Source organism: Cupressus sempervirens, chromosome 4, assembly GCF_028749045.1.
Source record: "Cupressus sempervirens isolate cs-2001-9-10 chromosome 4, ASM2874904v1, whole genome shotgun sequence".
NCBI lineage: Eukaryota > Viridiplantae > Streptophyta > Pinopsida > Cupressales > Cupressaceae > Cupressus > Cupressus sempervirens.
The window spans coordinates 604,049,568-604,061,992 of record NC_143121.1 but is presented as its reverse complement, the minus strand read 5'-3'; the positions used below and the strand labels follow the sequence as shown (position 1 = coordinate 604,061,992).

Genomic DNA, 12,425 nt, shown 5'->3' with positions numbered 1-12,425 from the left:
TTTAAGAGGCTCTTTGAGATAATTATTCTTAATATATAGAATAAAAATATAGACAATTATATATTTTATAATTTTGAGAAAATATGACATCACCAATAATTGTTTGGTGATTGAATTGAATGATATTTAAGTAAAGTTCTCTCAATACCACCAAATCCTAATATCTATTTATTCTTCTTTTTGAAGGTATCACTTTCATGAATTTTAATGTGAAAAGCTCTCGCAGGGAATAAAAAACTGCTAACACATTTCATATGCAAAACTAACCTATGAGAATTTACCAGTTGACATGGTAAAGAAATGAGTTGAAATGTATGGGTTTTTATGCTATATAATGAATGGGATGGGAAATTGTGAGAACACACTCTATTTGAAGTTTACCTAATTGGTAGTAATGGCCATAGTATTGAGCCCTCCTAACACACCCTATGATGCCCAAGTAACAGTGGAAGAAACCATGAGTGTTTATCCTACCCACCCAACTGAAAGAAGAAGAATGTTTCTTTCCAATATAGATCAGCACGTAGCATTTACTATGGAGATTGTTCATTTCTTTGCTCCAAATCTTGAAATAACTTCATCTGAAATTGTAGACACCTAAATTTGATTACACTGCTTTGGTAATCCTATTTAGCTATCTCTAAAGGCATCATTAATTAAATTCTTATTTAATTAATCCTTTGCCATCCCCTAGCTAATTAATTTAATTAATCATCTATAGTCCTAATTGGTAAATCAAATAATCCATCATTTATCAATTAAATCCTATTCTCCTATCTAATTCCAAATCCCCATTTATTAAAAAAATCCATTTAATAAATCTATCCCTCAAAACTAATAACCCCTAAAGACTATCCTAAATCCCCCCATTAGCTTAATCCACCCCATCCACCCATACTAACTAAGCTTAGCCACTAACTCACCCACCCTCATCAATACCATCCACTTGCACATATCTAACATCCCTAATATAATCCTAACCCAAGCCTAACCCATCCCTTAATTATTTGCACATTCCTAAGCAAGCTTAAGACTTTTCTAATCCAAACCAAAGTCTCCCCTCAAAATATCCCAACCACCAAGCCATAAAAGCTCTTACAAGGCCATGAATGACTCTTACAAACCCATTCATTGCTCTTACAAGCCATTGTGAGGGTCTCTATGAGCTTTGAGCCTCCCTTTTTGACCACTCAACCCCTCTTGCTCTAACCAATGACCCTGTAACATGTGTCACTCCTTGATTGGCTATAAGAAAACACAATCCATGTGCTCTCCTCTCATTCAATCTAAGCCCTCCCTAAGCTTTCTCCCATCCTTGCATCCTAGCCCTTGATCCCTCAAGCCCTTTGCCTATTTAAGGAATCCCCTCCCAAGCCATTTTAACACACAATCCATCAAGTAAAGTTATAATGCCATTTTGAGAACAAGTTTTACATCTACATCCATTATCCATATCCAAAATCCAAGAATATCCATTGAAGCAAATTTGAGCACCAATCTTGAGCATACATCCCAAATCCACAAATAGACATATCTCCAAATCAAGTGATCATCCTCATTGAGAGAGCTAATCCATGGCTCATATTCTCATTTGAGGATCTCACTTTGTCTCTCTTAAAGTTTATATTAATTTTGTTAGTTAATGCTTTATTTTTAAAATAGATTAGTATTTCTTGCTAACATATTAGTGTATACATTTTGGCACACCCGGTGGGACCCCGCATGGGTCATTTAAATCTTCATTAATGCTAGTTTTACATGCTTTTTCATGTTTTGGCTAACCATGCAAAACTAACATTAATGGCAATATATTTTGTTTGTGTTGCTTTCTGATTTTGCTTGTACGGCCACATTGAGCGCCTCAAGAATGCACACACACCCCTCTAAGCAGTCTTCACATAGTCGACTCTCAAAAAACTTAATTTTTTGCATCCTCACAGTCGCAGGAGTGTGAACCTATGACTACGGGAATACGCCATACTCTGGCAGGATCGCGAACCCATGACCCCAAGAATGCAGGAGCATCTGCGAGAACGCGACTATTGACTAGTCAAACTTTGAAACCCATTCTCACATTTGACCTCTTGAACTCGCCAAAGAATTCCCCTGTGGGAATGAGGCTAAATTAACCCGCGGGATTGCTATTTTCGTGGGATCACTCTGTGTCATTTATCCTGCCGCCCATCTTTCTGCATTTTTTACCAGTTCTCTGTTTCGTAGGATCGCTATCTAAAAAAGTAGGAACGCTATCTAACCCATGGGAATGCTGTCAAAACCTGCGAGATCACTATCTCGCTACTTATCCTTGCATTCCATCCGTGGAAACGCGTTCCATAAATCTGCGAGATCACTTTCTCACGAGATCGCATTGTGTTTTTTTTTTTTAAACCCACAATCTCATTTCTTGCATTTTTTTTATTAGTCCTATGTCATGTTTCTGCGACATTTTCTCACATTCCTGCGCCTGTGGGATCACAGCTTAAACCCACGGGTTCGCACTGTTAGCTGACTTGCTCATAATTTTGATAGTTTTTCATGCAGGTTTTTATTCTTACTTGTTTTCTATAGGTTTTATCATCATATCTTTATGCTCATTATCAAATCATAATCATAATAATATATATATATTTTTTAAAGTATAAATCAAATTTTAACTTTTAGTGGTTCTGTAGGATATGGACTATTCTAAGCATTTTTATGCATATCAAAAATAACAAAAAATGTTAAAAATATTTTTCTCATAGTTAAGCTTTGATTTTGGGGATTTTTGAGTGACTAATCAAATCACTTTTTTGTAGCATTACAGGTTGGAGTGACAAGCCTAATCATGTTTTTTGTAAGTTTTTCTTAAAATAAACTTGCATGTTTAAACACATCTCTCATTGAATGAATTTCGTTTAATCAATCTTCAATCAAGTTTTTATTGGAATGCATGCTTAAAACAACAAAACAAAATCTTGAATGCAAAGGATCAATTAATCATTGCTATACCTCACACTTCAACTTTGGGTTTTAAAAAGAATTCACTCAATCTTGAATGCCTAACAATCAATGAACATTGCATGATTTTGACACATTTCAATGACGCTCGCATTTTTTATGTTGACGATCTCTCGATTTCTATTATGTTGACGATGTTGTCAAGTTGGAATTGAACATCTATATCTTAATCACTTGTGTTTTCAATAGATCAAACAATCTAAAAATCAGTTGGTGAAAGAACTCTGCTTTTTAGCCCAAGGTCATCTGAATCTTCTCTCCCCTTGTTGCCTTTGCAAGCCATCTTGGGTGCATAAGACTAGGATCCAAAACTTTGTTTTTAGTTTTAGGGGGCTTGCTTGGGGATTTCATCACCCCTTGGGACGACCTCAACTCTAGTGTTTTGATGGAGTATAAAGATCGAGAGGTGAATCCAAAGACACCTCTCTTGGGATCAAGATTTTGTTACTCAGGCTAAGCCTCAAGGAACTTTATACCCTTAAGAAGTGAAAGAGGAGAAGTGGGTTACCACTCCTCTCGGTTGTGTGACATCTTTTTGGTTTCATCTACAGATATAGGCCTCACATACCTTGCGTATATCGAGGACTCCCTAGCTAGGCCAAATTTCATCCTTGTAGAAAGCTTCCTAAGATGTTGGTGTGTTTGATGTGCTTGCTCCAAACTTTTGTCTGCTTGTTTGTTCATAGCTTTTGAATGAATGTTTGCCGACTTTGGTCAAAATCTCAGAAAAGCAGAAATCTCTCAGCTCAAGGCATACTTAGTGTAGTCACTGCCTCATTAGAAAATCATCCAAGCTCCCCCGCCGCAACTGAATCTATCTAGTTCTTTGCTTTAGGATAATCCCAAATCCAATGTCCATCATCCCCCTAGCTAGCTAGCAACCCAATCCAAAATCACCCAAGCCTTTAAGGAATTGTTGTTACTTTGCCAGAGTTTTCTATCCAAATCCCTCAATCTCCCCAAGGTTATCCCTTTGAGAGAGCTTTGTCTAGGGTAATCTAGCCTTTTCACTTGTCATCCCTCATCACCTTAAGCTAAAGGTTGGGATCCACAAGTGGTCAATCTTGTGTCATGCCCATAGGATCATTTGTCTATCCTCAAGTTGACACCAAAAGCCACCAATCCTACACATAGGAAAGCAAAACTCTCACTTTTTGACAGCATACCCTCGAAGTCTTCCATCCATAGGGAAGCCAAAAATCTCCAGCCAATCCTCCTTAGGTTTGTCATGCAGCTTTGACTCTCCCTAGGAAATCTTTCATCAGCCAATCCAAAATCTACGCTTAATCCAAATCCAACCATGAGCTTTCGTGTTCATCCATATGCAAAACCCCATCCCTATCCAACTCATCATCAAAACATGAAATCCCAACCCTATCATGATGAGTTTGGTCACATTGTCCTTTCTCCCGCTACATCCTATTCCAATGATGATGAAAATCTTATTGACTATGACGGGTATATTGAAAGCCTTAGAGATATTACCCCCAACATCCCCCAAAATCCAAACATTCCTCACAACCACTTCATCCCTCCTCCAAACATACCCACTAGTACTCCTTACCATGCCTTTGACAAGGGAAATCCATTACTATCCTCATCCTTACCTCCTCCTTATATTGTGCCCACATATTCCTCTTATACATCAGTCATACCTCCATCTTCCTCTACCTTCATCTCCTAGCCTCCACCAATCCAGAACAATTCTAGTAGCTACATCCCTAGTCTGAATCCACCATCCCAATCTCTTCCAAATCCTCCAACCAATCCTAGTTCTACAATGCATCACCCCAATCCCCTTACTCATCCTAGTCCAACACACTTGTCTCCAAGGAATTTTACCAAGAAACCCAAAGCAAATCCATCTCCCACACCCATCATTCCTCTCACATCATCCTATCGCTACCATCCCTATCGCATCCACCCCACTTATCAAACCCCTTCCATCTCCTACCTCCCATCCATCAAATCCCTCCAAATCCCATCCACATCTCCTCCTCCTAGCATTACCCAAATCCCATATAATGAACCTAATGAGTCCCTCCCCCATCAACCCATCCCCATTGAAGAAACTTCTACCCATCCATACTTCTCTTATCACCCCTTCCACTCCCATCCATTCCTGTCAAGATCTTGTCCAAAAGCATGTTGAAATATGTCTCGACACAACAGAAGATCCCACCATCCCACTTATTTCCCTACATGATCCACTTTTACCATCTACTCCATCTTTGAATCCTACCATCTTACCTACTCCATCTCAAGATCCATTTCCATTAACCCATCCCTATCAAGATCCTCTCCTTCCATCCCCTTTGCTCCATGATCATATATCTCCCATAATCTATGATGATAGATCCATCAAAAAAGAACTAACTATCATATATGAAGCTTTGACTCCTTTAGCTAGTAATGGACTCACATCTTGTGTTCCAAATAATGAACATCATATTAAAGAAAGAAATAAAAATGTATCTCTAGATGTTGGTATCCTCGCTATTCCTACATGGTCGCAAGTCCTTCCATCTTCACCCCAAAGTTCCCATCCATCTTATTCTGCATCTATTTTGGGTCCTTATCCTACTCCTTATCTCCAACCCTCCATTTTGGGTCCATATATCCCTTATCTAAATCCCTCACCCTTTCCATCCATTTTGGGTCCTTATATACCTAATATGAATCCTTTATCCCCTCCATCTATCTTGGGACCTACACCTTCCCCGTTTCCATCTATTTTGGGCCCATATCCTTCATTCCCTCCATCCATTTTTGAGCAATTATATCCATCCATATCCTATGTTCCAATCTATCCTTCCATCCCCTCAAATCCACTAGCGAGATCATCAAAGGCACTCACCCTTGATTCCCTTCCAACCTTTAAACCCTATCACTCCATCCATTATCCCTCCATCTCCTCCATGCTCTTGTTCCCATCCCATGGCTAATAGAAGCATATTGGATGCCAAAATACAAAAGCATAAATCCAAAAATCCACAAAATCCCAAGTCCAAACATGTCCCTTCTAAAATAAATGTTCAAGAAGAGAAACATTTGATCCAAATCAAAGAAAAAGCCAAGAGGCCACAAAGGCCCAAGCTGAAAAAGTCAAAAATTATGTGGATACCCAAGATGCTCATAAAAGCAATGCATCTCAAAGAAAAATCTCAATGGGCATCCATTCATGCTACTCAAAAAGCCTCATCCATTCATCCTTTATCCAAATCTCCATATATACATCCTTCATCCCCCCAATCCACTCTTAGTCCGTATGCTTCTTATCCTAAATTTCTAATCCTCCATCTTCCAACTTTACTTGTAGTCCTTATCTTTCTCTTCCTCCATTTTCTCCTCAACCTTGCTCAATACCATCTTTCCCACTACTTTCATCGCCTCTCAAGGTGTGTGCCAATGATGATCTTTCCATTTTCCTCATCCATTTACCCACCTAGCCTTATGTCTTTGCATCCATTATCTGCCAATCTCCCACCCACCATTCCACTTGTTAAATCCAATCCTTTTCCATCCATACCAACATCTACGAGTAAAAATGCATCAAAAAATTCAAAATAATAAAAATAATAAAATAAAAACAAAAAAATCATCCATTGGTGAAAACTTGGCAATTCAAACGCCATGGATAAGTACCATGGTGAAAACTTGGCAAAACAAGCATCATGCGTAATCCCTCCATCCAAATGCTCTATACACTTGGGGGCATGTTCCATCACCCATCATACCCATCTCATCCCACCATACCAACCACATCCTATCCATTTCACTCACCATCCTCCTTTGGATCTTGAAAGAAGTAAAGTCCACCACTAGATGCATGCTTTTGGTCATCCCTTTGACATCCATTTTCCATCAAATTTTGTATCCACCTATCCTTTATCTACCCATTCTTTCATCCATCCAATCCCTCCATTAGCCTCATCCACCCATCCTCCTTATCCTCTACCTCATTAACCTTTCACATCCTAGCTTCCATCTATCTCCCTCATCCTCTTGTTGACCAATATTCAATCCTACCACATCCCTCATAAAAAATCCTCTTGAATAGCATATTATAACTGGGGGCACTCTATTCCTTGGAGACCATGTCGTGCCTTCCTCTACCCAAATCCCTCTATCCATTGTTCCCTTTTTCATCTCTCCTTACCCTAGCATTAGCTCCATATTTCCATCACCTGGTATATTCCTTGTCATTGGTATCTAGCCCTCATTTATCACCTCATCATGAGCCTCCATTCGCTATCCTCTCATCCTGAACTTTTCTCTTGTTGTCTCCTCATCCTGAGCTTCTCACTCCCACTGTCTTAAGCTTTTCACAAACCATCTTCTCCTCTTGAGCTTTTCATCCCCTTTATCTCCTTATCCCATGCTTTTCCTCTACCTCCCCATCTCAAGCTTTTCATCCACTTTCTTCTCATCCCAACCCTTGCATCCACTATCTTCTCATCTTTATCTTTCTCATTGCTATCCTATCATGCTGCGCTTTTGTACAGTAACCCCTTGTACATCCTTGGATCTATCAAATATCTATTTCTTGTGCATTAGTCCTTAGCTTGGTCCCATTGTATACCTCTCATTTCTTCGTGTCAGTTCTTGCTTGATCACAAATTGCAGTTCTCTTGGTTAAGTGCTTTAGAAAATCCTTGTACGAGATCCCTTGTCATCAAAATGTTGTCCTAAAGAATTCTGCTTGCCTAGCTCACCCTAGTCCTTGATATTACCAATAGATCCTTGTAGGATGCATCCTTCCTCTTGTCTGATCTTGGTCTGTCAGTATCCAGTCCTATTGATCTCTTTGAAAAAGGTTAACTTTTTTATGGATTTACATTTTCTTTCGATTTATTTTCTTTTCGAGATTTCAAGCATGATTCTTAATGTATCTCTTCCAATTGATTTGGGTTGTTCCCTCCTTACGGTTGCCACAATCTTATATATCAACGTGTGCTACAAATGGGGCAATTCGAGTGCAAGGTCTTGATCAGGTCTTTTGTCTATTTTTCTTTTCTGCTTGTGGGTTACCCAGTGTCGATTCCACGTTGCTTCCTCTGAGATTCATGTGCGATGTTGGGGCAATCCTTGAGTGTTTGTTTTGAGTCAATTCGTCAATCCTCTGGAAAGTTGGTGAACATGCCTTGTTGTTCTTAGTAACCTTGGAAATTAACCAATATTCCTATATTAAATCTAGTGCTCAACTACATGGTGGTACTTCTCTTTGAAGTATCCCCCCGCTCAAAATGCTTCAATGGATTCCCTTCATCTCCATTATCCCCCATCCATATCCGACATCCATCCCTCCCACCCCCACTTGTGCATCAGTTATCTCTCAGAATCAATCATCACTCTTAGCTTTAGGGATCCACTATCTTAGTCTTAGGGATCCACCCATCAAATCAATCCACCAAGCCTCATCTTTTGAGATCCACAATCCTCGTCCTAGGGATCTCTGACACCCATCCACCCTTGAAATCTTGTTGCATCAGTTTTATCTTCCCATCATCCATCCCCTCCTCCTCGTTTCCTTTTATGGCACTCCGCTCCTTCATCCTCCATCTGTCCTGAAGTCTTAAGCTTATTTACTCTTGTGCATTTGATTCTCCCTTTATCATTCTCCCGTAGTGAGAGTTTGAGATAATTCAACCCCTTCTCTTTGCCAATCTATGTCTCTGCTCGTCTCAAATTCTTATGCTTTTCAAGAAGCTGTCAAGCCTCATCTTCTCTCTCTCCGCCGCCTTCTCGAGGGGGCATCTTTAAGTCTAGTCTCTCCTCTTCTTATCCGAGACTGGGGAAACCTTGTTGCTAAAACATCTTGCTTGTGTCGTCTCCATTCAAACTTCTTTGAAATAGTGTTGTCTCAACACTATGTCAAAGAGGGGAAAAATTTAGACACCTAAATTTGATTACACTGCTTTGGTAATACTATTTAGCTATCTCTAAAGGCATCATTAATTAAATTCCTATTTAATTAATCCTTTTCCATCCCCTAGCTGATTAATTTAATTAATCATCTATAGTCCTAATTGGTAAATCAAATAACCCATCATTTATCAATTAAATCCTATTCTCCTATCTAATTCCAAATCCCCATTTATTAAAAAAATTCATTTAATAAATCTATCCCTCAAAACTAATAACCCTTAAAGACTATCCTAAATCCCCCCATTAGCTTAATCCACCCCATCCACCCATACTAACTAAGCTTAGCCACTAACTCACCCACCCTCATCAATACCATCCACTTGCACATCTCTAACATCCCTAATCTAATCCTAACCCAAGCCTAACCCATCCCCTAATCATTTGCACATTCCTAAGCAAGCTTAAGAATTTTCTAATCCAAACCAAAGTCTCCCCTCAAAATATCGCAACCACCAAGCCATAAAATCTCTTACAAGGCCATGAATGACTCTTACAAACCCATTCATTGCTCTTACAAGCCATTATGACGGTCTTTATGAGCTTTGAGCCTCCTTTGTTGACCACTCAATCCCTCTTTCTCTAACCAATGACCTTTTGACATGTGTCACTCCCTAATTGGCTATAAGGAAGCACAATCCATGTGCTCTCCTCTCATTCAATCTAAGCCCTCCCTAAGCTTTCTCCCATCCTTGCATCCTAGCCCTTGAACCCTCAAGCCCTTTGCCTATTTAAGGAATCCCCTCCCAAGCCATTTTAACACACAATCCATCAAGTAAAGTTATAATGCCATTTTGAGAACAAGTTTTACATCTACATCCATTATCCACATCCAAAATACAAGAATCTCCATTGAAGAAAATTTTAGATGATAAAAGATGCATTCAGTAAGCTTTTGGTGACCTACGATTTCTTTGCATGAAGACTTGAGTTAGATTCCCATGATAGACGCCTTCAAATCAACTATTGTGGAGTAGGAGCTTTGTTCACCTCTTCCTCCACAAACATATTTCTCTCTAATCTCCATGACATCGCCTACCCCAACCCCTTCTTCAAGAAGCTTGTTCTATAGCAATGCCATCAGATCTCTCAATTCAATGACTTGCCTCTCTGCTTGTTACAGGTTTGATTCTCACCAGATTTATAATTCTTATGATTGTAGAGAGATCTCAATATGTTTTAGTGTAGAGAGATCTCAATAACATATTCGTACCATTACATTTCACAGGTAACTCAATTCAAGTGTGGAGGAATCTCAATTGGATTGGGGACAAACCACACAGTGATGGATGGAATTGGCACGATGATCATCATGAAGAACCTTGCTTCTCTAGCTTCAAGAAACACCATGGCCATCATCCCAAACACTAAAAAAACCCCATTACGAACTCGTTCTCCTCCATTGATTGAATACCCACATCTAGAATACATTAAAATCAATGATTGTGGAAGTAAGTAGGGCTCGACAATTTTTTTCACAGTTAGAGGATTTGATAACATAGAAACCATTGAAGAATGCGACACCCACATTTTCAAGCTCTTCCGACTCTCTGCCGATTTTTTGCAGAGCTTAAAGAAAATGGAAATGGTGGATAGAAGATTGGAAAAGTACACTAGTTTCGAAGTTGTGACTACACATCTATGAAAATGTCGAGTAGAGGTGATGGAAATGGGGAAAAGGAGGAATCTTTGATGTTTTTTGCAATGGATGTAAGGGGAAAATTGAATCCGCCATTGCCAAGTGAATCCATAGGAAATGTTGTATATCCTGCGTGTACAAGTGCAAATGGGGGAGAGTTGAAGAATGGGTCGTTTTGTTTCTATGTGGAGAGAGTGAAAGAGGTGATGGGCAGAGTGAGCAATGAATATGTTTGGTCAGCCATTGATTGGTTGCAGGTAAACAAGGGAATTCCTTGCACTGAGGGAGTAATTTTTTTGTCATCATGGTTGAGGCTTAGATTTGAGGAAGTGAAATACCCACGGGGGAAAGCACTGTATTATGGGCCTCTTCTCCATGAAAGGGTGAATCTTGTTTTGTTGCTTCCCAACAATGTCAATAGCAATGGTGTTCATGTCTTCCTTGCTCTGCCACCACATCAGATGCTCAAGTTTGAACACCTCTTTCTCACTGCTCCAACACTTGTAGAGAATTAAATCACCAAGACTTGCCTCCAACAAAACACACTATCTAGTATTTTTCCTCCTGTTTATAATTTGATTTATCACGGTTCAAATTTGCATCTTAAATAAATATACTACATGTGTGATTTTTTGAAAAAAATAAATGTTAAATAGTAAAAGTTTCTTCAAATTTTATTTGTTTCTTTGAATTGTTTCAATTTTTTTGTAGATGAATGTATCATTGTCATTCAAGAAAATTCTAGTATTTTCATGTTCACTTCTTATATGTGCATTTTTTTTTATGAATAGTCTCTTTCTATTAATAAAGTAATATACTCATTACATATTCACAAAAAAGGAGCTGGGGATACTTGTTACTTATATGTGCTTTTTGATTTTGGGTAAGAAACCAATGCATAGAAGAATAGGGGAAAATTTGAGCTATTTTATGATATTTCTTTAATATTTTCCAAGCTTATTCGCAATTTTCTGATAATTCTTTCCCTTTTTCAAATGATGCTTTTAGATCCACTAATTGTGCAAGAACTTCATCTAAAGCTTCTTCCATATGTCTTTCTCTCCTATAACTCTCTATAATCTCATATTTACTCTTAAGCTATTAAAATTTCCCTCTAGAGTATTTTTCTCTGATACCAATTGTTGGAAAGGTTAAGTGTTGGGGGGTGGGGGGTTGTAATTTATATTAACTAATAATGATCATTCCTTTAGTTTTACCAATATGTTGTAATTGTAAATTGTATAGTAAATAACAATAAAACATAACACAACTCACCCAACCATAACAAAAAGTTTTTTGGTCTCACAAAAACCCTTGTTTAGAGAGAAAAATTGTGGTGGGGATGGCACCCAAAAATCTTCATTGGTGTAAAAAGAGATTTCTAGATTAAAGCTACAATAGGTCATCTTCTAAATGACTCACCCAATTAGGATTGACTAATACATTGTTAGATGTATCTACAATTATGTTAGGAACTACTTTGTTAAGTGATTTAATTCCACCAATATGGTGTTCACCCTATTAAAGGGTTTACAATAGCTCATACATTGAACTTATTAGTCTGGTTAGAGACTACTTGGTTAAGAGATTTACAATACCTTGTAAAAGCTATTAGGAATTCATACAAGATAGAAATGACTTGTGTAGTGCCTCTCCCATTTGACTTCTGTAAGTCATCCTGATGGATGCAACCTTGTTGATCTATTGTTGTGTGGGATCATGATTGTGACCATGAGTGGTCTACATCATTGAGGTGATTGGATTTATGTTTATGTATCAGTTGCTTTGATTATGCTTATGGCTGATTTATGAGATTATGATGTGATTTATGGTTCATTGAGGTCTGTGCTAGTGGTTACCA

At 38.4% G+C, this 12,425-nt stretch overlaps 1 pseudogene; it reads left to right on the top strand.

The window, feature by feature from the left end:
- The first annotated feature begins 394 nt into the window (after positions 1–394).
- On the top strand, positions 395–11,079 carry LOC149562671 (acyltransferase GLAUCE-like; annotated as a pseudogene).
- Positions 11,080–12,425: the final 1,346 nt, after the last annotated feature.